The following is a 26,874-nucleotide window of genomic DNA, read 5'->3' as shown; positions in this document are numbered from 1 at the left end:
ATTGTCCGTCGGTTGAAATCCAAAAAAAAAAAAATTAGCCACGTCAAAAAAAGACCCCAACTCATGCCCATATGGGACTTCCGACCCTGCACAACGGCATATGTTAAGATGAGTGGGAAAAAAGAGTTATGGAGGTGGAGGGGAGCCTTCCGACAGGAAGCGTGAAGGCACCCAAATTTTACTCAAGAAACACGAGAAAGACGCCATAAGCTACGTACTTCAAAGTTATATATTCTAGCTAGGGTGAGAAACTAATGTAATATAGCCAATATGGACACACGTATCTCGTGGAGGAAAGAGGATAATTTCCTTCCTCCACGAAGTCAGCTGCAAACTTGACAAAATGGTCGCAAATTTAAAGAGTCGAAAGCGGGCAGGAAACGTGGAATGAATTGAGTAACATTTCGGTGAGGTGATAAAGAAATCTAAGTTAATGAGTTTTACGGACGGAAAGGCTCGTGGGAGTAGCCGAGAAAGAGTTCAGTAATTACGTTTGATCAAATCGCACACGTGATATCAATTTCCTTAATCAAACACTTACAAGTTGATTTCTCCGGGGCACTTCGGTATATTTTTCCATGAGAAATCGTCCCCGAGGTAAAATAAACTCATCTATGCACTTGAAGCTGCAAGTCATGAAAAACAGTAAGCTCTCGGACTTTTCGAGACGAGAAACCACCACGAATACGAGTTCTCACAAGGATGAAGATTCTTTAAGAGTGCTTCCTTTCAACAGATCGGACCGTAATCCTGCCAAGACCACAGAAATCCCTCCTGAACAACAGAAAATAATAGCTTAAGGCCCCAAACAAGTAGTCTGAATATTAATAAAAAATTTTTGTTCGGGCGTACGTGTGTACCTGGTAGAAGAAGGACACGTATGTCTTCATCGCCAACTTTTGGTAACCACGATCATTATTTTTTTTCAAACCACGGATGCATAAGTTTTGGTCAAGCCCCAAAGGAAAGGGATCGGCTAAACGGTCAACACTGACGCCGCGGGGGAATTGGTATTCCGCCAAGCCATTCCCCGAGGCCATTTCTACTGGGGCTGAGCTATCTTTGGACGGCCTTTATCAAAGAAACTGAGTGATACTGCCAATGACTATCGGTTTATGACTCAAAGTACAAGAGTTAACTCCGCTTCCAAAGAAAAGAGTAATCCTGGGTTTCGTTTCGAGACTACACTGGAAGGAAGCGGAAAATGCTTAGCGCGATAAAGAAAAGCGTGGAAGATCCGCAAAATAGACGGCAAATCTATGTTTTCCTCCAAATGCTTCCTGGTTACTCGGATGGAAAAAGGGAATGGTCTCAAAATTTTCAAGACGATTTCCTGTCGTGAAATATCTTCTATCGATCAAGGATGAAACCGTACGCTCAGAAGGATTTCAAACGGTTTAAAGCGAACGTAGACAAAAGACAAAGGAAGGGTATCGTCGGCATACTTGAAGCCAAAGGTCTTTTTGCATATAAATAATCCCACTTGACTGAAAACCTGAAAACTGATTAAGTGCTATCCGAAAATACAGACGTGAATGCGTACAGGAGTAATTGAGAGTGCGTAAGTGAAGGCGTGCATTCGTCGAGGCCGCCTTAAGAAATTTAATGACCCGACAGAGCGACTACATGTCGACAAAGAAGCCGCGGACGGAGTATTATCATTTTTATAACCTGACAATAAAACACTGAAATGGGGAATAAAGATAAGATAAAAGCAAGAAAGGTGATCAAGAGTTTTATTTTCTAAGGCTCGCTTTGAAACATCAATAGGGTGAAACTAGCAGAATAAATCCTTTATAATTCAAAGACCCCGATCTGGAACAATCAACAGACTCCAGCGATTTCAGCTCGATTGATAAAATGCTCTACGAGGTCGGGACTTCACAAAGTCAAGAGTAAAGAGGACTATATCCTTTCCGCGTGCCGTCTGCGGTTTGCCAGAGAATCCCGATACTCAAAGACTGCCAACTCAAAATTCTGAGGTGGAGGAAGGTCCAAAGGCATCATTCGGGTTTTGAACCGGAGACTATCCGTTCCTTGGCCGAACACTATCCCCTCTGGTTGCCTAGATGTCTTGCAGCAGTTCAGCAGTGAAAGATAGCGAGGGTCCAGCAGAGAGATGGGATGTTTCACTGGCTATCAAGTACTGATGACGAATTATAAACAGTATAATTCCAAGACGACATTGATACAGGTAAGATATTAAATATGTCAGTTTAGATCCGGAACACACAAAATGGTTAATCGTAAGAACTAACACCAAGATAAGTGTATCATTTTCGAACATTTACGGGTGCACATGGTTTACTTAAATGATTAGGCCTGACCTGCGCACTTTCTAAACGAGAAAATCACTTCTGCCTCTTATTCAAACATTTGGAGCCGATACATGATCGCATAAGGGAAAATTATGAAAGTTTCAAGATAAATAAAGTAATTAATTTACGAGGAGGATGCCAAGACAGTAACTTTTAACGGGGTCATTCGCTAACACGTATTAAAATTTCGGACCTCTTTTAAACTTTAATTTCCATTGCGCAGAACTGAATTTGACTATCAATGCCCTCCACGGTGTTTTATATAAATTTTTCCTCGGTTTTCAATTAAATACGAGTACATCAAAACTCTCTTTGTTAAAAATGTTCCTCCACATCAGGAAATAATTGATTTATAGTTCCGAGTTTTCTATATGCCGTGAACTGCATGCACAATGGCCATCGGCGATCATGAAATTATTCGACAAATTAAAAAGGACGTCGTTTTTTAACGAGATTTTCCAATTCCCATATTGCATTCCCGAATTTTGCAAAAGAAAATTACCAGAAATTTGGTAATTCACGTTTCTTTTCCGATTATTACTCGATTTTCTCGCTTCAAGGGCCACCGTGCCGTATTTCGCGGGGAATTCGCTCCACACCCTTCCGTTGTCGAAGGAAAGTTTAGAGGCGTTCGTGCTCACTCCTCGGTACGTCTCTCTGTCCTGGCGTATGTGAGAATCCCATCCGAAGAATCGAATGGGAATCTGAAGCCATTTTTTGGCTGAAAGTTTCATCATAGATACCGTATATAATAATATTTTTCATGAAAACGGGACATTACAACGGAAAGTTTCCGAATTTTATGCGAGAGTGGCCAAGAGTCGGAAAATAACAAATGTTTCCATCAATTATTCGGTGGCGCATATCCACAGAGGTGGTGCTTCTGTGTTCCGTTAATGACATTCAAATCTTTGTTTTCAAACGAGCACACTATTCGACAACAAATAATGATTTGAGATTGGTTTCACAGAATTCAAGAGGGAGGCTGGACACCTAAATGATTATTACTTATGAAAACCTATTGATTACGAATGACGAAAAGATGGGTAATACAAGGCAATGACATTAATGCATGTAATTTTCATGCATATTTACTGCTGTCAGAAGGGTTGGAAAATTTTAATTTTTGAATGCCGAATTTTGATAAGTCGACTAATTCATAAGTGTCGTCTTTTTCAACCTCACGCAGAGATTACAAACCTAAAAGCGTCGCGCAAACCAAAGTTTAGTTTTGTCCTTCACGCACAGTTTCAAGGTCTTTAGCGTCAGAACTAAAAGTTTATGCGATTGATCAAATATTACCGATCACCTGTGAAGTTTATGCAAAAATTTTCCAAAAAAATAATCGAAGATCAATGCTCGAAAACTTTGGGGAGCATAAATTTCAATGATAAAAAAATGCAAAGAAAATTCAAGAGTCGTAGTAGAGCCATCACGTGGCATTACATTCGTACACAGAAACACACAATACCGATGTAACTGGAGCGAATTTCATTTACTTCCTCCCACGAGGAGCCTTGACAGTGAAACAAGGGCATCCAAGAGTTAAGAACCAGTATTTTGCGGATTAAGATAACAGGCATTTAATTATATCGTGGCTTTTATTTCGCAAGTCTCGACCGTGATAGGAACTGTGCTTATCAACAGAAAGTCAGACGAAATGTCAAGCAAGAGTTGATCTTCAGATTCCAACCTAACCCAAAGAAAAGATACGCTGTTCGATTTTGCAATCCGACTATCACTACTTCACCCGTTTCCACGAGCTCCGAATGCCATTTTTTTTAAATACGACGCTACCCAAAATGGCTCCCTTGGATTGTCTATGTACACTTGGCCAATTAGATTCGCGAAATGGAGAGATTATTAGGATATCAAAATGTAAATATCGTACCCTAGAAGAAGGCGGCTGTTAAAAAAAAAAAACATACGGCGTTTGGCTCGCTCGTTTACATCCCCCTACGACTGAGGGATGTGGACGAGCGATGGTGGCGGCTGAGTGGAGAGAATTAGAAGCCATGGAAATGTAGCACTACAGGAAATATGATGAAAAAAATGGATGGACAAAGTAACGAATGAAAATGTATGCCTAACAAGCGAGTGATGAGAGAAGCCAACGGATGGCACCTACGACGAGAAATGGGAGACCAAATGAGCGCACACATCCTTAGGCACGAATAGTTCTCCGGAGATCATCACTGATGGAGAAACAGAGGGGATGAATTGCGAAAGCATGGGGAACGATGAAGTAATGATGACGAGCTTGGCAAGTAACAGGAAGTAATGGGAAATTCTTGTTTACTTCGCGTTGATAAGCTATGGCGATGGTGATGAAAAACTCGAGACATAATGTCCAGTTACCGTTCACAAGGGTACATATTTAACGCTTTAGAAGAAAGCTCTCCTTAAAGTGATGTCTTCATAAAATCCTGAAACCACTTGGCTAATGAACACAAAACTCTCTCTTCGCCAAATTAGAATCTCAGTTGAAGTCCCCATGCTAAATTAATATTCCAACTCCACTCAACATAAGTTCTTCAAAATAGCAATGCCAATAAGGACCGTCCTGCATCCAAAGAGATGAGTATAAACCCTATTCCACGGATTTAACTCTAAAAAAGATAAAAATGCCCAAAAGGAAAGACAATCAACTTTCAAGGAACATTTAATGGTATTTCATCGGTCTACAAAATAAAAATATCCTATTTCAAGAGGCAAGAATGATGTGGTTATATAAGTCTCATTTTTCCGGGGAATATGTAAACTTTTACAAGACAAACGCGAACTATAAATTTTGCACTAGAACATGTACGGCGAATTGGCCTTTGCCAATCTCGATAGTTAACTAATGAAGCTAATGCCAAGCAGTTAGCATTGTATTAAAGACGGAGTGAAGGGTCGCAGTCGACCAATATTCGGATTGGCAAACTAATGATGATGATAACTAGTTGCGGAGGCCTCTAATTTGTGGAAATTAACGAATTAGGTGATGAGATTAACAGTTTCAGGCTTGATGTGATGGAAGGAATCCATGAAGAGAGAAATCATAGCATTTTCTCACAGCATAAAGATTTAACAGATGACGCGTGTCTCTACTTGCGCTCATCGGGCACAAGACACTGGACCTGATGATAAGAAGCTCACTCCTTGAAGCTAAAATTCTGTGAACGAGTCCCCGCAAATTCTGCAGGTAAACGGCGCAACACTTGTTACTACCCCACATTAAGTGGTATGCGAATTCAAGACATGTACGTCTGTTTCTGGCAGAAAATCCAATCGCCACCCTTGATAATCCTCATTCGCCAGATCTCGTCCCCTGCGACTTTTTCCTACTCCCAAAATGCAAAAATGTGAGAAGATGTGGAAGAGACAATAAAACAAGAAACGACGAGAAAACTACAAAGTCTAACTTTCGAGGACTTCCCAAGGGTGCTTTAAACAGTGGAAAAGACGATGAAATAAGTGAATTGCAACGAATGGAGAGTACTTTGAAGGAGAAAAATCGATGTGGACTAAATTTTGCAAAATAAAGTTTATATGGCCTCAGTTCGTGTACTTATTGGACCGACCTCGTTTATTAAAATTTAAGACCGTATTCAGGAGACATGTAATTCAGTTGTAGCTTAGAGAACTGGGAGGGTACAGGTCTCTTACCTGATGATGACTTAGTGGTTACAAACTTTCTTCCTGTAATAAATATTTGCATCGCTGAAGAGTGCTTTAACTTCTATTTTCAAAACGTATTCTTTTTCAAAAAAAATGTGCGTAATAGTCCTGTGGGTATGGCGCTCGGCTACACCCGACTGGTGGGCCCGGGTTCCATTCCCAACGACTTCTCTTGACATCCTCACCTTCCCCCAGGCTGAACTACTTATGTTTGGGTATCAATTCATCATGGGAAACAATAAGAACACAGGGAATAAGGAACTGCCCCGCCTTACGTGTATATTACCCTGCAAATATACGGGTTTTACAAACCGCAAAGTGTTTAGCACCAGGTAAACTCATACTCTCTCTCACCTACGTGGGACGTTCAAAAATTTCTTAGAAAATTCAAGATATGGCGCTCGTAGTATCAGAAAAGGTTTGCTTTTCCACGTCTATGTACATTGTTCCCCGCAAGCCGCCGCAAGGGCGTGTGGCGGGGAGTATTAGGTCATTACCCGTAATTAAGAATAAAACCGCATGCAAAACCCACAAATCCATGCCGACGAAAGCCTTTTAGTAAGCCTCATCTCTCACTAGACTGCTGTTCGAATTTTCCATCACTTGGTTTCATTTTCATAGCCGATTGAAGCCACAAACTTTTGTTTATTCAGAAAAATGGAACCAATGAACTTCATGCTGCGATTAAAAACTTCTATTTAAAAGGCTTAACACCGAAAGAGATCAAAGCCGAGTTGGATGAAGTTAATGGCACATGTGCTCCCGTGTTTGTTACTGTTTACAAAGGGATAAATTAGTTTAAACGTGGCCGTACATCTACAGATGCTTATTTTGGGAACATTCCAGAATCCAACTTTCTAAACGGCTTAAAAATGTTGGAGAAACACGGGGAAAAGTGTATGGCGCTAAAAAGAGGCTGTGCAAATGAAAAAATATCTTCCCATCCTTATTGTTTTCCCCTAAAGAGAACGCGGTAGTACAGGGGTAGAGCGTTGGACTACGGACTACGAAGGGCCCGGGTCCGATTCCCGGGCAAGCCTCTCGGGCACCCTCAGCTCCTAGATGTGTGATTTTTCGGATACCAGATATTAATTGGAAAATTCAAAGAAACTGCAGGAGATTCCATGACAGTAACTTTTAACGGTGTAATCCGCTAAATGTAGATTACAATGAAACAATGTCAGACGGTAAACACCTTGACGATTGTTAAACTCTGAAATTGTAACATTATATTCCTTGGAAACATCGGAATTGTGCGAAAATCGTGCCCAAGCTGCATTGATTGTTCGCCAGTTTCTGGTACAGAATTCAATCACCATCCCTGAATATCCTCCTTATTCGCCAGATCTCGCCCGATCCTGCGACTTTTTCCTATTCCCAAAATGCAAAAATGTAATGAGAGGACACCACTGGGAAGATGTGGACACAATAAAGCAAGCAACGACGAGAAAACTAAAAAGCCTAAGTGCCGAGGACTTCCAAGGGTGCTTCAAACAGTGAAAAAGAAGATGGAATTAGTGCATGGCAACGAATAAGGTGTACTTTGAAGGGAACAAAATCGATGTACATAGACTAAATTTTGCAAAATATAGTTTTTATGGCCTCAGTTCGTGTATTTATGTACTAACAGCCCCCCGCCACACGCTCTTGCGGTGGCTTGCGGGGTATCATGTAGATGTAGATTTATTCGACAGACCTCGTAGAGTGAAAAATCCGTCTTCTTATATTTCTACCTTCGTCATTACTTTCCGAAATAATTAATGCTGTAAAATCTCACGATGATTTTATTTTCTCAAGGGCTCAATACATATCAGAGCAAAATGAAAAATTTTATTTTCGTCCCGGGGGTGACAACGACGAATCAATCGCCAGAGCCCGCCACCGCGCCCTGGATCGGACAATGACTCCGCATTTCGCGGAAAACGAAGGGTGCGAAGCTGGCTGGAGGAGCGGCCGATCAATTCTCCCTCACGGCAGGGGTACAAATCCCTTTGATCGCTAGTGGCTCTCTCCGCGGAGAAACTTCAATTAGAACGGAACAGGAGCATTCTGGAAAGGACAGTGGGTCGCCCCGAGACGTCTTTTTTTCCTGCACGGTCTCACTAGTCGTCCAAGTCTTAAATGTTTCATGTTAAAGCAGTCTCATTTCTCAAGCTAAGAATAACGCCCTAACATTCCACCGTTCCCTACACACGTGGAAGGCATGATTCCGTGAAGCACAGAGAGCGAAAGAGCACAATAAAACCGCCGCCCGGCTATTTTCACCCCGCGAACTCGCAGGTAATGCCAGGGAACGAGGGTGCACAGAAGCTTCGCGACAGAATAATAGCAGTGGATCCCAGATTTATTTCTTGAAAAAGATATCTGAGCCACACCAACAGAAAAAATAAACCGGGCAAGTCTTAGTACAGACATGAATAGCAGGTGTCCTATCCTTTACCATCCTGAAACATTTTTCTTGCGAATGAACCGTCAGAGAAAATTCATTTGCGTATTTATCGAACATCCCTACGGTAACTTCAACTTTTACATGTACATGTAACTTCAACTTTTACATGTAGGTATATATTCATAAAAATAAGTCGGATTTGAATCATTTGCCTAAAATGGCCATCGCAATACCAAATTAAGAATTTAAATAAAGAATAAATCGAATAAACGACTTTTCCTACTCAATATTAACAATCAAAACAGTAGTTACAAAAACATCATAAAACTAAGCGGACCGTATGCAATATTACGATTAAAAAGGAATTTTTTCTTTGTAACTTAAACGTTTCCTGAAATTGGTAGAGTATATTTGTATTTTATCAAATTTATATTACATAGTACCCTGCAAACTACCACTAGGGTTTGTGGCAGGGGGTGATTACTCACCAGAATACTTTTAAATCTAAATAATGCCCCCGCCCAGCGTGGTCGAACGATCAACCACAGTTTAAAGGATCAACGACACTGTCAATCTCATCATTCGAGCCTTTTAGTTTTGTAAGGGAATAATGAAAAAGAAATACTTAGTTTTTCCACACAAACTAAGTGTGAAAGTTTGTGTGGAAAAACTAAGTATTTCTTTTTCATTATGAATCGTTTCCACAAAGTGACGGCGGATACTATACAGTTGTAAGGGAATATAAATTGATTCGGATAAATGCATATGCCTCACTTGTGAATGTCTTTATAAACTGCGGTTATTCTATCATTGATTCGTCCCCTCACAAGATTAAGCACGCTTTATTAGTTCTTCATTATTTTGATCAAACTCAATTTTAGCATGAGAAACTGCTGTGTATTAAGTCAAGTGCATTGTGATCCAAGGAGACGACCCAAGTAGTGAGGTCGACAACGCCCCCACTCCAGATAACTGCAGTCGTTGAGATTCGAATCTATTCTTCCGCGCCGTCGTTCTGCTTGGACTGTTCGGCGGTCCCGATTTACGGACTCGTCCTCTCATTGTAACGGAAGTCCCTAAAAAGACACTACTTTTAAAATAAATATCCCTAAAAAGTCACCAAAATGACAATGGTCGCCGTAAGCCTAGAAATAGAGCTATCGCCTGCGGTAACCCAATTAACTTCCGACTCGCCCCACGCTTGGACTTCACGTGAGTACATTGCGTCTTCTTACGACAGCCAGACCAACCCAGCACCCAGGATATATTATTCTCTTCCTCCCCGGGATGTTGATCCGTGTCGACCAATCAGCGCCTCCCATAATATACATACTTCATTTGCTCAAGAAGTCTTTTTTCACATGTTTCATCATCAAACCTAAAAGTTAACACTTTTGAACTCGGTCACTAATAAAACCACACCGCTTCCTTATTTTCTAGATTCGACAAAACTGTTTTGAGAATGATGGCACAATATTGTGCAAAGCATTGTTACTTTTAACTAGATCATGCTAAACGAATGGTTAAAACTGCTACAAATTTTAAAAATAAAGATCCTATGAATCTATGAGGTGGAAAAAATATATATATATACCAAAACCGGCACAGGGAAAGGAACCAGCCCGCCTACCCTGATGTGTGAATCTCAATTTTTTTGTCAGATGATGTAATATCGGAGGACTCCTCCACTTCATTTCGGGCATTGTATTTTCCGAAGCAGCTCATGGCCGCGTTCGTATGCTCCGTCGTGCTCCTCGGAGAAAGCCGTGTTCTTAATATTTTTTTCCTATTCCTCTCCGGTCGACGCAATCTTTAGCGTGTGGAGGCGAAAGAGGCGGCATTTCTAAAAGGAATTGAGGTGTGCCCCCTGTGCTTCTTCGATGGCAGCAGTTTTTTATTCCGTGACTCACCTTTTGGATCGCTCTTGTTCCTTGGCTTACTTTAGAGTGATTCATCTGAAACTGTGCTCCTCACTTGCGCCGGCCAGTTTTCCTGTTTCCATGCTTAATGCGAGAGGAGTTGTTTAAGGATTCTTCGTAAAAAATTGGGAACCGATGAAAGGGAATATATTACGGCTGCGCGCGTGCCTTTAATTGGCGACATATCATCACTAGTTTAATCCCGGATAAAATACGGCGTGTCAGAATTAACCAGGGAGATTATCAGGATTAAGTTTACGGGATAATACACAGATAAAAATTATGTAATGAGGAGAAATCCGCTTCATTTCGCCTCGCTATTATTCAGAGTGGTTGTCCATACAACCAATCACGCCGTGGGGAATGGGAAGCTCTAACCATCAAATTAAACTTCACCTTGACGACTTAAAAGAGGGATTTTGATGCCTGTGCACATTTGATGATCAATTATTGTGAAGAAATATTGCCAAAGAAATATAAGATGAATAAAAATAATGTTGTTACGCATTTCTTACAAGAATATATATTAAAATAATAAATGACAAAAAATTAATGCAGATGACATCACCTGATTACAAATATTCCTGTACACTTTGGCAGTGTCTTCCTGAACGCTTTCAGAACTCGTTCAAAGATCATATTTATTCATTATTTTTTAAGGGACGAGTAAATTACATAATCAAAGACATCAATGATCAATAAATTGCCTTCAAATGTTTTGTAGGAGAAATTTACATATTTTTCTATAAACTAAGTTTTTTCGTAATCCCCGATTATCTTTTCAAATTAAAATGTACATTTCTACGTAAACATGTTAAGTATTCATTGGTAGAGTTTTTTGGTTGGATTGCCTTGCATGCGAAGATATAATTTTAACCTGAAAGGTCAATGAGACTGAAGTGTCTCATTGAACTAAGCTAACTGGGACAAGATCAGGTAAGATATGAACTTTTCTCGCTTCTCAGTTCCTCATACTTATGTTTACTAATCCACACGAACCGCAACAGTTACAAATTATCTTATTTGTCAGCATTCAGGGCCGTAGCAGGTTTCATATTTATTTTGGTGGTGACACCTGGGTCTCAATTGTGTAACAGTGTTGTCTGTTGCATGGCAACGGATAACTTCCGACGTCACCCAATTAATGTACACACATGCTATCATCAGTTTCCACTTTCATCGTTTTGAAATGACCATGACACCTTCCTTAACTGATGTCAACAGTTTCGGCTATTAATCATCGAGATAAATACGTTTCTTTTTATTACCATATGACCATTGCACTGTCTAGAAGTCGCGAAAAATGATATAACGTCTTTTTGAAAAAAAAAAGAAATTGAAGGTCAAAAGGAATTTTCGACTGCGTGCGATAGCTCGATTCGAAACTTAAAGAGGAAACATTTTCCACCCTGCTGTAGCGTTGATTCAAGTGAACCACGACTGAAATCGGGAAGAATTTCCGCTTTCCGAGCCCTTTCGGAGCCGGATCGGAATGCAAGTGCGCGCTTTTACTATATTTCGAGAACATTACGGTCAATTGCGCATTTAACTTATATCTATACATATCCTGCAAGCCACCTCCAGGGTGTGTGGCAGGGGATGAATAGGCAATAGAATAAATTTACCCGAATCTTACCCTACCGCGGTCGGACAATGTTATTATGATCCCCTATCGTTCTTGGAAAAATGACATCTTAAATCTATCTGTTCTACACTTAACCTCTCCAATTTTACTAGCATGATCTTTCCTACCGTAGTGCGATAGGGGTAATAATACATTTTCAACATCATTGCTGAAGAGACCTCCTTCCAATTTATGCAGATTTATTCTGCAATTTAACCTTCGCTCCGTGAGTGATTCCCAGCCTAGCTGCTCTAATATTTTGGATACGCTACTAAGGTTATCATAACAACGTTTGAGAAATATAGTTCCCCTACGCTGCACGCGATCCAATTCGGTGATTAATTCACCTTCGTGAGGAACCCATATACTTACAGCACATTCTAAATGAGGCTTAACCAACGACAGATAACATTTATCTTTTACCTTTTCATCACATTCACCAAGTACTCTTCCAATAAACCTTAATTTTTTGTTAGCTTGTCCACATATTCCCCGCAAGTGTTTCACCCAGGAGAGAATGGGAGTGAGGTAAACGCCTAGGTATTTAATCGAGCCTACACATTCCAATTCGGTGTTCCCTTCAGTCAAAAGAAAGAAACAAAAGAAAAATAAAGGAGGAAGGCAAAAAATCACGTAAAAACTAAGGAAACAAAATGGTGTGGTAAGTGGCTACGCGTATTTCGACCACAAGGTGGACCTCTTCGGCGCTCTGGAGGAGAAAAACCGCTTCAACACAAGGGTGAAGTCCAATGGGTTCAGTGATGCCTGGAAGAGTCATCCATTAATAAATAGGAGGGCAAGAGCCAGACGAATGGCTGTCCTCTCGTCTGTAACTCTCTCAGACAACTGGGATGGGGTCAGATTCCTAACGCCTAGGTATTTGATTGAGTCTACACATTCCATTTCGGCGTTCCCAATGCAGAAGGCGTTCGGGAGGGAATTGCTCTTTTTCCAAAAATTTATGACTCCGCACTTTTTAAGTTTCATTCTATTCGCCAAGTGTCGCACGAGCGTTGTACAGCATTAAGGTCATCAGACAAAGCTTCTGAGCCAATCGCACGACTCCGGTAACTTACACATCACTCGGTCCTTCAGTCCATCCCTCTCTTGTCCGACGACTTTAGAGTACGCGTACACTACATGTATATAGGGAATCCAGCCATAAAAATCCCTGAAATCGAGGTTGAGCTTAGGGTAGTCATGAGTTTAATAACAAAAAGTTGTTTTGCGATGATAACAGAATTGTATTAGAGTTAATTGGGAACAAAGACGATTTAAAAACGATGGTCTGAAATTGTTGAAAACCTGCAAACTTAAGTACGATGGCGGAAACGGTATTAGTGTAAAATGATGGCTCTGTCTGTAGTCATAACCCATCGTATGTTTTTCGATCTTGTCATAGAAATGATATTAGATAAGTGGGCAAATTTGCAATTAATAGGAATCCTTTTTTTTTGCCGGAATTACTCGATATCAACAGCTTAATATCCTTCCCTTAAAAATCTCTTCTCATCATTCCCCGTTTCTTAATATCTATGCGTCCAATCCAAGCCACCGTTGAGTAGTTTTACCGGGGTATCCATCTTCATCCCCTCAGTGTATCGTTTAGAGAAGAGTTATCAGGGCTCTCCGGCTGCAAAGGTCGCATAACCAGCCTCAACTCATGGCGGTCATCATTGGGTTTTATAGTATGCTGACTGAGATATAGTGCTGAAGCCTCGTCGCAAAAGACAAACACTTGAGAAAATACATCAAGTGATGACATAGTAGCAGGGCTATCTGCAGGGGTCTACACTATAGAGGTCAATTTAATGGACTATTAAGACATGAAATAAGAACCAGGGAGGAAACCTCTGCACCAAGCTAAAGGATTACGAGGTTAAGGTGAAAATTTCTCGGTCTGGTACAGAGATAGCGTTCATGTTGGAGAAAATTTACGATTCTTGCCTTCCTTGTATTAACCACCTTCCTCTAACGATAGAAGGAACTGGTTTGGCCGTCGGAAATTCGGAGTACGCGTGAGGTTGATCTGCATGTGTGGTTCTCTGTGTTTTTGTTCGCTAGCGTTCTCTTGCTATTCCATTTAAATTATTAATCACATCCGTGAGACTTGTTTAAATAAGAATGAAAATTAAGGATCTGCCACTCAAAATGACACTCGATTCTTGCTACTTCAGAAATATTTTGCAATTTTCAACTTTAAATTAAATAACTAAATTCAATCAAAAGAATAAATTGTCTATAATTACAATAATTTTTTGTCAAGGATAAATACTAATTTGCGTATTTAAATCACTATTATCAGCCGGTGGAAATGAGAGAGTAAAAGATTTCAGAAACACAAAAAGGGAAAATGGCGAAAAATACTATAAAAAATACTATAATGGCGAATTACAGACGTTCGTTTTAAAGTGTCAATAAGGATCTACATCCTGGGAGAAATTCAGAATACGAGAAATGAAAAGTGTTTATGACATTATGAACGGGGAGAACGAAAGTGAATAATTTTTGTACTTCAATTTACTTAACTTTCAGCCAATTCGCATTAAAAAATACTCGGATATTCACTATTCGTTTCCCATCTCTTCGCCATTTTTTAAAGAATTTATAAATGTAACACTAATACATTACAATAGTTCTGGCGAGAAGATGAGTTGTGGTTAGATATTTTCCTACACTTATTGCACAGCTTGTACATTCAAACAGATCTATCTCCTTCAACGCAAACAGACAGAATAAAAAAAAGTCACCTTTTAAGACAAATGAGGGCGTGGCAACCTTTACGAACACAAAATAGAAGAATGAGACTGACTTCGATCCGGGAGTAATTTTCTTGAGAGCTACCCAAGAGTTTTCCCACCCATCGCACACACTTTCAAGAATATAATCAAGAGAGAATGACAACCCCTTCCTTGAAACGTTAAGCTTGGATTGAAAAAGTGTGGTACAAGTCAATTTTGATGGGAAAAAAGTTCATCGTGTCGTGCCGCTGGGTGCACAGTAGTTTACATCCACTATCAATTTTCGTTGGCATAAACCTGGAAAACGGGTACTTAATTAAACTCAACTGAAATTTTTTCGTCTCGAAAACATCAGGCGAGAAAGGCTATTTAGAATGATAGATATGGGCGATGATAGGACGATTATGAAAATGATACGCCAAAGCACAGAAATATCGCCATTCGATTGAGCATCAACGCTTTACGTCAATAATCCCTTTTTTTTATTTGTTTCCATTTTTCCTCGATAGTACTCAGTTCCTTTCCTTCATTCAGGATTTTCTCGACAGTCTGCTGATACTACTTCCTTGCCAATCAAGTCAATGCTTCTAACTTCCATTTTCTAACCTGCCGCCCCTGCCTTATCATTTTGAGACGGACGCTACACTTCATATCAACTAAATAGTGGTCAGAGTCCGCATCCGCTCCCGGCAAGCTGTGCGAATTTATCACACTGCTCCTAAACCTGTGTCTAACCAGGATATAATCTAGCTGATACCTTTCTGAGTCACCTGGCATTTTCCATGTAAACCTGCGTCTTTTGTGGTGTCTAAACCAAGTGTTGGTGATAACTAACCCCTGTCTCCTGCAGAACTCAACTCGCGGTCATTCCTCGAGCCTAAACCGTAGTCCCCCACCTCATCACCATCTCTTCCTTCGCCTACTGTCGCATTCCAATCCCCCATCACTATCAAATGTTTCCCTGCAGGAACACATGCAATCATGTCCTCTAACTGATCGTATATCCTATCGACCTCTTCTTCCTTATGGTTGCTCGGTGGCATGTATACCTGGATAATAACTAAGTTCGTCGGTTCTGCTTTTATCTCCACTAGTAGTATTCTATCCGTTACCTGCTCTATGTTGACTACGCTTCTTCCTACCTCTTCATTTAATACTATGGCGACCCCTCGTTGGCTCTCGTCCCCACCGCTGTATATTATTCTATACTTATCACTCCAGTAATCCCCGCTATCTTTCCATCTCACCTCGCATAGACCTAAAATATCTATATTTCCCCTTTCCATCTCTCGCTTAACATTCTCCAATTTCCCCGTCCTCATCATTGTCCTAACATTCCACGTTCCTATTCTAACTAATTTGGTCTTCTTCTCCTGCGTCTTCTGTCCTGCTGCTGCTGGTTTTCCCTTGCAAGGGTTTCGTGGGATGACGACCGCGGAAGCCTTGCCTCCCCCGCTGCCGGGCACGACACACGGCCGATTGGGCCGAGCCCCGTGGTTGCCAGGACTCAAAATATCTCTATTGTCCATCACATTGTTCTTGGGAATGATAATTGAGGTGGTTTCCCGTTGCCTTCCTCGATAGTTTTTTTAACGTGGCACCATCGGTCAAAATTTTTATATCACAACGAAAATGAAAAAAAGCAATGTGCTTTCTACTGACTGATTCATGGACAGGACCGTATTGGTGAGATTTCAAATAAAAATCAATCTATCCGAATAAATGATTTCATCTTTTATAATTCTACTTCAAGCGTCATAAAAAAATTATTTTTTTATCACGAACGTCCATTTAAAATAGCGGTACAAACATAGTAGAAGCCGGTCAGGGCACGAAGTATTCTTAAATTTTATCGCACTGCAATCGTCTTAAGATAAAAATAGCCTACATTCCCAAAGTTATGACCCAATCCTTTTTTAAGTCTAAGGCGTTGTCATATAACTCACATGTAATAACATATATCCCCTCATTCAGAGGGGCTATATTTTTACAACAGAAAGCAACCTTAACATTTAGCTACGGCCTCTCACTACGTCGATACAGGCTTAAAATTGAATCAATTACGAAAGCATACCCAAATTAAAGGAATATAACAGGCTGGGTTTTGTACAGCAGAGGAAATTGAGGAAATGTAAAAAATTAAAAAAGAAGAGATTGTAAATGATATTTCATCCCCTCACACATTTAAGGAACACAAGTGAAAAATGTGATTATTTAATGCGCACGACTACATAACGACTTACATACAGAGGACGGTCATCTTTGACACATATAAAGAGTCAACCATTACGATAGTTCGGATCGTATTATTTCGTTGATGTCGATTAGATAAAGGTCCGAACTTGAACAAGCTGCCCTTGAGATAGAATTACAACTTGGATCGAAGCATTACGTTTCAGAAGCCAGAATGTCGTCGTCGTGCGCCAGGGATAGTGAAAGACGCTGCCCCCATAACGAAAGACGTACAAAACGGTGGGATACGAGCACATGCAAACGTCTTGAATGCATAACATCAGCAATACCTACGGAATTACATTGGTCCCCCGACGAGGGACAACGGTATTTTATTTTTCATTTTGCGGTTCGCTTAACTCGAAAAATTCCCAGTAAACATTTTCCACAGCACATTATATTATACAAATTGCATCTCTTACGCCCATAATATGCCATTTTTTTCTCTTTAAGTGTGTTATTATTCTTTAGCCCTAGTCTGGGGAAAAAAGGGAAGGGTGTAGGCCCTTATTGAGAGAATAATATCGCCGTCCTCCACTTTGTTCAGAATAATGAAGGACACATTCCACTTGATAAATAAGTACAAGTTTCATAACTACAAACGGTCACGTACTACAGTAACGCACAAAATTGCAAAATTGAAGCGGAAATGTCTATCATCGCCATTGCGGCATCTCTCCCGCCTCGGAATCTTCCCCGAAATTATCTTAAACCCTCCTAAATTCACTATACTCCAAGGGGTTACCATTCAAACCGATCGAACTACTATCGAAAACTAAGAATCCTAACCAAATTTATCACTAAGAAGGTTGCATTTGATTGGTGATTAATTCGCTCACCTCTCTCCCCCAAAACTTAAGCTCTTAAGGGTATGAAACACGTATTAACAGGGCACGGGGTGTCGCACATTTACCTCAGCAACCGTATGTCTTCCACGGAATTCTGTAATTAATAAAATCTCTCCGCTAGGATTTTAAACATCACCAGGGAAGTATCAAAAGCATCAAAGTACCAAAGCACCAAAGTACCAAAAGCATCACCAAGGATGACGGGTCCCTACGGTCAGGAACCGAACCGGTTAGCTACCGCATGCCCTTACCTGACCGCTCGTAAAAATGCCTTTACTCAACGTGCGTTTGACATTACAACCTAGTTACCTAATGGACCGCTTAAGAATGTCACAAATAGAGGGTCATCAAGATATCTCTTTCCAGATGGGTGCGAAACCAATGTTGCAATAACAACGGTATGTTTGTTTGGAAACTAAACAAACTATGCCAATGCATGGGGATTTTTTAATCGCTTTCCAGCGGGGTAATGCCACCATTGTCACCAGCCACTGTGTTTCGCAAGCAGAGGTTTTTCCATTTTTTTCATACGTCAGGAGTCACTGCTTGGGAGTTTAACTTACTGAACGAGTGTCGACCGTAAAAATAGCTCGCGTTAAAAAATTCATTGCCATTCTAATATGCTCGCTCCTATAATTTACGTCCCTTTCATTCACTTGTGAAAGAATACGTAAGGTTCGTTGAATGCCTGCTGCCTTCAAGAGAGCTAGATTGCCGCTCGTATTTCCAAAATCTGCCCCGCGTTTCTTAACTTCCATATGAATTGCTTGCGGAATAAAAATTCTTGCAAAGAAGCGTTCAGCGCCTTCTTAAAGAGTACTTTCTACGGTCCCTATTGTTTCATTAACTTTGGGTAATCCATTAGTCCAAGGTAGGTTTTTGAAAGAACCAGGAACCAAGCACTCCCACATTCCAAAGCTTTCCACCCCCAGAAAGATATAAAATACACCAATTCAACACAAAACAGTAAACCGTTTTTTTTATTGACTCCACTTCCGTGCCTACTCTGCCTCCCTCTATCTTGCTCACCCAACATTTTCGCCTCTATCACAGTTTTCAACATTGAATTGCCTCTCGATAACCTGCATCCACTTTGCCTAACTTCTTCAAATTGCTCGCACAACAACATTTTCACTCCCTCTACCATGACTAGCATTTATTCGTTTGATTTCTTCTCAGTTATTAATATTGTTTCCAATTTCCCAGATGTCCACGAATTAAAAACCTCCATATTACCCTACTCCTGTTCCCCTAGCGACCAAGTTTAATACTGCGCTCCACATCAAAGTTTTCTCAAATCTTTTCTCTTAAACCCTTAAAGACGAAGACGCCATCGAAAGAAGAAACAGCCCAGAGTATCTATTGCGTGATATGAGCAGACTTTGATAATGACGATGACTGGGAAAATGTACGGACCCAAAAAACTGAATGAACGCCACTCTGCAATCCTGATGCCGGCCACCGATTGATACAGGATCGCGGAGTTACGGCTAGAACGAGCGTGTAGTCGCTCGAGGACGATTGCGTATGCAACCGAAAACACACGCGTGAGTGCCGTTTGCCTAAGTTAGGAGACCAAGGTCACATTCTTAGTCGAAACACAAAAAGGACGACTCGGCAAAACATGTCCATGCGGGACTTCAAAAGAGCTTACGAAGTTCCACGTGCAACACTAATATTGGAGCAACTAAGATCCTCCTCATTTCCATAAATTGTGAATCCCAAGTAGTCGAGCACGACTTTTCTTTGATAATTTAACGCCGATTCAGTAAAACTACACGTAGAATCCAAGCGGCGCGATTACCTAGTTACTTGAACTTTGAGATAAGCCGAATAGTTGCTTAAGGAATGGAAACGACCCGCCCCACCCCACCTAAATATCCCCCTCGCTGTGTGAATTTCACGCGAGTTAACGTTTAATCCAGAGGCCTTGAGTCTTAAGGAATCTCAAAGAAGTCTCATCTAGGCGCTCGCGGTTAGGGATTCCCCTTCGGGTCGATTAGTGCGATTAAAGTCTTAAAAGCTAGGGTTAAAAGAGGTAAGTCTCTATAGATAAGAGTAGATCCCACTCCTAATTAATTAAGATTTAAGGAGTGACTGAACAGCTTACATTTTACGTGAATAAGGAAAGTTAACGAAACGCGTAACTCAACTTCAGGGAACACTAACCCCGATTCTAAATATCTATTCTTAATATCAACCTATTTAGATCACAGGAATATCGACGGATGACAACTAATAGATTTGTTGTCAACCCGGAACCGATAATTGAATCGCGAAACACACGTGCGTGCCACACAACCACAACTCCTCCCTCGGCAGAGTGGTATCTTAATACTGTATTTAAGGAAAAGATAACTTTAAACGACTCGTAACATTTTCCTTGGGTGATAACTAACTGATAGCAACAGCCAAATAGAAAAAAATGAAACCGTGAAAATTTAATATTTCATGTCAGGTCATCCAAATCCAAATATATTCTCCTTGAAATCCACGAGTAATGCCAACCCGCTAATGATTTAGAAAACAACACAAGCAACACAATAAAAACTTTTGGGTATCACCACTTCCATTGACGGTCTCACCTCCCTGTGCCTAACACTGATGAGGATTGCAAGGCAATTGTAACCTCCGCTTGGCAGTGTAGACTGCCCAACTCTGCAAACAAACCAGGGAGTTCGTTTACGGAACAAGCATCGAAACGAACCCCTTCCGTGAGAGGGTGGCGCTCTCACCACCCCGATACCCCTCCGGACTTCTCCACCCCCTCCTCCCCCGGCTCTCTCAACCCGACCCCCGAGGAAATAGACGACACACTTCGTGACCCCTCATCCGCTTCAAGTTCGAAGTGCCCGATAATTAAACTCGCGTGGGGAGCAAAGGAAATTCGGCCGAAGACTTGATTACTCTCTCGGGGAGATAACACAAAAGAGTTTCCCGGAAAGACCCCAGGGGCACCGAACTATTTAATAGTCGGGCGTAATACCTATCCATCCACAAGAGTCCCATGCGAGGGCGAACGTCAAAAGCGTTAATTACGGCAATCTCCTTTGAGGGGAATGATTAAAAGAATTTCATTAGGTTTCCTTCTCGGGAGTCGCTCGACGAAGAAAGAAATTTACGGAGAAGTGTTGCAATTTTCGCGAATTCTCCCATTAATTCGTCAGGGGGTGGTTCATAATCTGACGTGGAATTCGACTTTTACGCCATTATCCGAGAATGGAACACCTTTTAGCTCACGCTACCAATTAGAGAGTTCCATTATCAACACCAAGATTACATCATACAAGTCAGTAGGACCGTCCAGAAACATCTTGAAGATTTCACTCGAGAATTGTGGGAAAGCTTTTTTGGATTGTTATTCGTTGAATGAATTCAAATGTACCAAGTAATCCCTCGGTTTAAACAGAGAAGATGCTTTGGATGAATAGATGGCCATGGTCAATAATGTTCTGAACTACAACTAACGAATAGTTACCGGTCAAGTTGAACATCTCCCTTCCAAACACTGCATTGTTACATTACATAACCTATAAACCACTGATGTTAGGCCCTAATGACACCTACAAATAACTTATACGGCACTTACTTGGTCTCCCGCTTGTGCCTGCAGTAGTTTCAACGGCCCGTTTGACAACCGGGCCTTGGAATGAACCGGCCAGTAGTGGTAAAATTCCTCACAAAAACACCAGCAGATCTGGAAATAAACAACGAAAATAATGAGTACCTAAACGGAATGAAAAATCTAAATCATAATTAATATTATAAATTGAAGTAAATTGCAAATTTAAAGCATATGTACTTGTAAATCAATACCCACGCTCGTAATCAACCCAAACGCTGTTTTGATTATGTAGTTGAGGCTTAGAGGGTGAAAGTTTATCTCATAAATTAGATCGGTAATATTTTACGATTAATTGGCGAATAAGTTCTATTTTTGGGTGTGCAGGTCGATTCACTCCAATATTTCAACGGCTGATCCAAGCAAGGGAGAACGACTGGACGACATGGAAAATATTTCAGTCTTAAGTTCACAAGCATCCACGAGAGATAGGCCCCACACTACCCGCGAAGAAGGAACCCAATAAGGCACTGACAACATTTCCTTATGCTGAAATAAATTGCACAAAATTATACTTGCACTCTCTCGAATGTACATGATCTTGATACTTAAGCGTTTCCTTCCAAGAGCCACAGATAACGTTAGCGGATGTAATCGTGGAAATCTATCCCGCAGTTGAAGGCTACTTTCAAATTCTAGAAACGCCATTATTATGTACTTAAATTGGAATGGATTGCTTCTACGGTTGCATGAATTATTCAGGTTAAGTAGAGCAATTAACTCTGATTATAAAACTCACGAAATATTCATCATCCGTCAGCCAATCATTGTCCTATCAATGCTCCGAGACTCAATGGTCGACCTTGACCGACCGATGTCCCCCGCCATGTCACTTAATTCAAGGAGGAGCGTCGTTCTCAGAGCGGTCAACACTCGACCGGTAACGGCACGGTCCTCTTCATCCCTCTTCGTAACTGACTGCGATTGGTCACCCTCCCCTTGCTACCCAGAGCGACAACCTCGCTAAGAAAACAATACGCGACGCCCTTGTCACAGGATTTCACGTCTCTCGATAATCCAGGTGGGAACAGAAAAAATGATTGATTTTTCCGAGAGAAACACTAGCCGCTTATTTATCTTGCGTTATCTAAAACAGTATTCACATTCTCCATAAAATAAGCAGAGAGAGAGAGATAGACATGCAAAAAGATCTAACGCCTCCCCATGCGGCATTCATTATCATTTAAGAAACAAAACTATAACTGTGCATTCCACCTAAAAAATACATTAACCGATCTACGTTTCGACATTGCTTGACAATGGAAGTGTCGGGTGAGTTAATAAAACTTTTAAGGGGACTAAGAAAGCTCAATCAGAGAGCTATAAGAAGTATGAAAGATACATTCCAATTTATCTTGCATTGACTATCATATCAAAGTTATCTCGGGATCCAGAAAATGGGTATGGCTAGCGGGTGAAAATATAAAAAAACAGCATGAAAGGAAAAGATAAAATAAAAATCTGAAGAGAATATGGAATTTACTCGCCTAAGGGAAATTATACAATATGGAATTTACTCGCCTAAGGGAGATTATATAGGAAGGAAGGACGATATATAAATATATATACCGAAAAGAAGTATCAGGTTGATTGGGCACTTCTTGAAACGCAACTTGGGACTATGATAAATAGTAAAGAGGAAGCAAAGTCCTTACGAGGAGGAAGTCCATGAGGTAATTTCGAACGCACAATGAGAAATCGTTGGACTGAAAGGGCTATTCCGACCTAGGACAATTAGCAGCGGAAAGGGAAAAAGAGAAATTGGCATATCTTCGGACTTATGATGGATAATACGCCCAGGTTAAACAATTATCTGGATTGTAAGCACGGGGGGGAGACATTCTGAGAAAACATATTCATCTTCAATACTTTTTTGCCGATATTATACGGTACGCTATGCATGGAAAATATATTTGCAAAGGTAGTTTCGATAATGAATGAAAATTCTTGAAGGCGAGCAGAATATGGTAACTAGACCTGATGACAACCCGGTGACTATTTGAAAGAAACAATCTTTGAGTTTCATTTTTAGCAAATGCACCAAAATGCACTTAGCAAATGCACCAAAATTAAAGAAAACCCCCGTCTTTTGCATGGGATTTTGGAAAAGTACACAAGCATTTACTTAGGGTACCCTTGGGTAAAAATACAAAGTAATTTTGGGGTTAATACTGGCTCATTAATGTCATAGATGAAGGGGTTTCATCTCGCAAGAGCTAAATTCAGATGACAATTTTTAGAAACCACCACCACAGTCATCAACTCGAAGGTCGGGTTCATAGGTGAAGTTAAGCTCACCCAATAGTACTAATAAGTAGCCCCACGGTGTGCACACATCAGGGTAATACCAGGGTAAAACCATTTCCTTTCCCGGTGTCCCCTGTGGTTACCCAGGAAGATCTGGTACCCCAAAAACCACACAACTTGCGTGAAGCTTGCAGAGGGTGTCCAGTGTCGTCAGCCGGGAATCGAACCCAGGCCCCCTGGTTAGTAATCCCACGCCCTGACCACTGGACTACCACTTCCCCCAGCTGTTAAAAAATTAATTTTAACTTATTGGAAAACGGCAACACCGGAATTGCAGGCCACTTCAAGGCGACTTAGCTCCGCAGGAAGGTCCTTGGCGAGTCGGCGCCCTTGGGACCACTTGGAAACCGAAAACGCAACTTCGAACTAACTGTGAACCACGCGTGATATGCGGCAAGGAGCGAAACACACTGATCTTGGGTGGAATTTGGCAAATTGAGGATGAGATTGAATTACATCTAAGCGGGTTATCCACCTTCCTGGCACGGAGGGGATGTCTACTCTCGCTGGATATTCAAATGCGAGGTCACGGTGAGAAGTCAATTTTCACGAGAGGCAGCGTACGTATGTGAAATATTTTCCACGTCAAATGCGCTCAAGACGGAACGCATTAGAAGCTACAATTGTTTGAAAAAAAACAACAAATTTACGCGTAAAAATTTAACAAATCTGCACTTTCAGAATTACAGGAGTACTTTAGACATGTTTTATTCTCCGATTCCAATCGAAATTCGAAAAATATAGTCTTTTGTAAGCATCGAATTTCGTGAATCGATGACGTGATTATTTTTTACCAGGTGATTTGAAGCATTTTTACAAACGCATTTTATCCTTTCAAATGCATATAAAATAGTATTTTTTTACATTTTTAATTTAAGTATCCCGCTAAATACACAATTCGTATCATATATACGTATTTAGATTTCTGGGACATTTAAAATTAACTCGATGCACTTTTTTTTAACCAACCAAGGTCGTTTGCTAATGCTTTTTCGTTGTTTATTTGATAACCGCCCTGCGGAAAACTTCTATCTTGAGCACCTGTTAACCGGAATGAAAGTTATCATTCGCACGTGTATAAATGCTGCACCTAAATGAACATTACAAAGACCAACTTCCGCCTGGCTTTCTCCACCAATGGAAAGCGCTTCATTTGCTCAGAAAACGATGGACTTCCTTCACAGTTTAGCGGAAAAGAGTAATGTAATTAATTCAAAAGTATGCTGTATTAATTATCACCGTTCACCATAGACACAAACTAAACAGCTTTCTAGTCTTCCCCGGCATAGATTTGTCGCGCACACAAACAAATAGGGTTATGTCCAAATGGTATACCTATACGATTGTATTCATATTGCATTATTCATTATTCATACGGTATTCATTGCGTCGCACGTAAATAAAAATGAGGAGGAATCCGAAAATATTCGACACTAGAGGTAAGGTCTGCAACAGAAAGAGTAACTTTTTACGGATAAGTTTCATAATTTTGCACCATCAAGCAATGTTTGCCAATTGAATAAGTACTTAAGATTCGGGTAATATTTATTCTCCATTATTAAACACATCATAAAAATGGCCAAACTTGAGACTTTTGCATTGAATAAAAACGAGAGTTTTAACAAGCTTATCAACACAAGCCCCTTTTCCCTACGTAAATGAAAGTGCACCTAGGTGGGAATCAAACCCGCGACTTTTTGCATTGAATAAATGAACAAGGAATAAAAAGGAGAGCTTGAACAAGCTTATCAACACAAGCCCCCTGTCCCTAGGAAAAGGAAAGTCCGTCCACCTAGGCGGGAATCAAACTCGCGAAGTCGGGATTAGCAGTCGAAGACATTACCCTGTCACTATCGCGGTTGTAATACTAATGAAAATAAAGAAATCGATACTTAAAATAGAATAAGATAGCTGTGATTGTAAATAAAATTAGTATATACGGTCAATATCTCATAGTGAGTATATAGTCCTAAGATAGATAAATTCATATATTTACATATATACACACATACATAGATACATAAAAACATTATCAACATATCGAAAAACCGAGCTCGTAGACAAGCTCCTGCATTACCTACCAAACTTGCGACCACCCTATTTTTTAGATAACACCCACTATCAATTACCAACAAACTGGAACTTGAAAATAACATAGAAATAGTCCCATGGCGAAGAGAAGCGTTATGCATTAACGTTCAAACCCAAAATGCTCCGCACTCAAGATGTAATTACATCATCTTCTCCGCCGACTAATTACCTTTCCATCAGTCCTCATGAAGTTTTCTCAATTGAAAGCGCCCTGAAAAATAAGGGAATATTCGTCTTTACATCCCTATCATAAGTAAGAAATCTTTTCTCCGGCTTCCCAATGATCCACTTCCGCGCACTAAACGCAACAATAGCAACCGCCATTTGCAAGTTCTAGGCGAGTATTTTAAATTGCATTATGCTGATAGCTAAAGATATTGAACGTGGTAAGTTCACGTTATCAATATGTAATGTTATCAATATAATCACGTTATCAATGATATGATAACGAATTGCTCTTGAATAACTAATTAGGAGGTTATCTCTTTCCCAATGAATCGCGGGGAATTGATACACCATTGGAACGAATTACTACTTCATTTTCACCGAAACGAAGTTCACATATTGTTCAAGTTTCTGCAAAAACCTCATTAATAAACATGTTGAAATCATAGGTAATTACATTTAATAAAAAGAGCATAAGGGATTCATATCTTCGAAAATTAAGGTTATAGTTTCACGGATACCTTAGGAAATAAGTTGCAGTGTAATATTGTATAAAAAACTGATGTACTATATAATTGCAAATATCGACGTTTTATCACAGGAAATAGATAGAATGACTAAACGAACACAAAATAGGCCATTTTAAATCGAAATTGATTCAAACGTTTTTCGCACGAAAAATGTGCTCCAAACTTTTTTTCAGAGACATTATTTTATATGCGTATAATCCTTAAAACTCATCACATAATTTAGGGACACGAAAATATTCCATACAAAATTTCGGAATTTTGTACTGGCATAAATTACGCAAAGATTCAACAGAAGCAAGAGATAAAAGATAAAAATACTCGAGACTAAAGAGCACCACCGTGGGGATCGATTTTGGTTGAAAGTTCTGAAAAACTTATCGGTTCATCACTATACAATCCATAAATAGAAAGCCATTTCCGCAGCT

General features: G+C 40.3%; 1 long non-coding RNA gene across 1 annotated transcript in view; it reads right to left on the bottom strand.

The window, feature by feature from the left end:
- LOC139696741 (uncharacterized) overlaps window positions 1-26,874 on the bottom strand; it is a 256,202-nt gene that overhangs the window by 133,990 nt on the left and 95,338 nt on the right. The window contains exon 2 of the long non-coding RNA XR_011702650.1: window positions 21,324-21,431. This is a non-coding gene — a long non-coding RNA (uncharacterized lncRNA). The remainder of the gene's footprint in view (window positions 1-21,323; window positions 21,432-26,874) is intronic.

This window comes from Hetaerina americana, unplaced genomic scaffold (assembly GCF_022747635.1).
Source record: "Hetaerina americana unplaced genomic scaffold, ioHetAmer1.1.p SCAF_7, whole genome shotgun sequence".
NCBI classification, from domain to species: domain Eukaryota; kingdom Metazoa; phylum Arthropoda; class Insecta; order Odonata; family Calopterygidae; genus Hetaerina; species Hetaerina americana.
The sequence above is the reverse complement of the archived record's forward strand: the minus strand, read 5'-3'. Positions and strand labels throughout refer to the sequence as shown.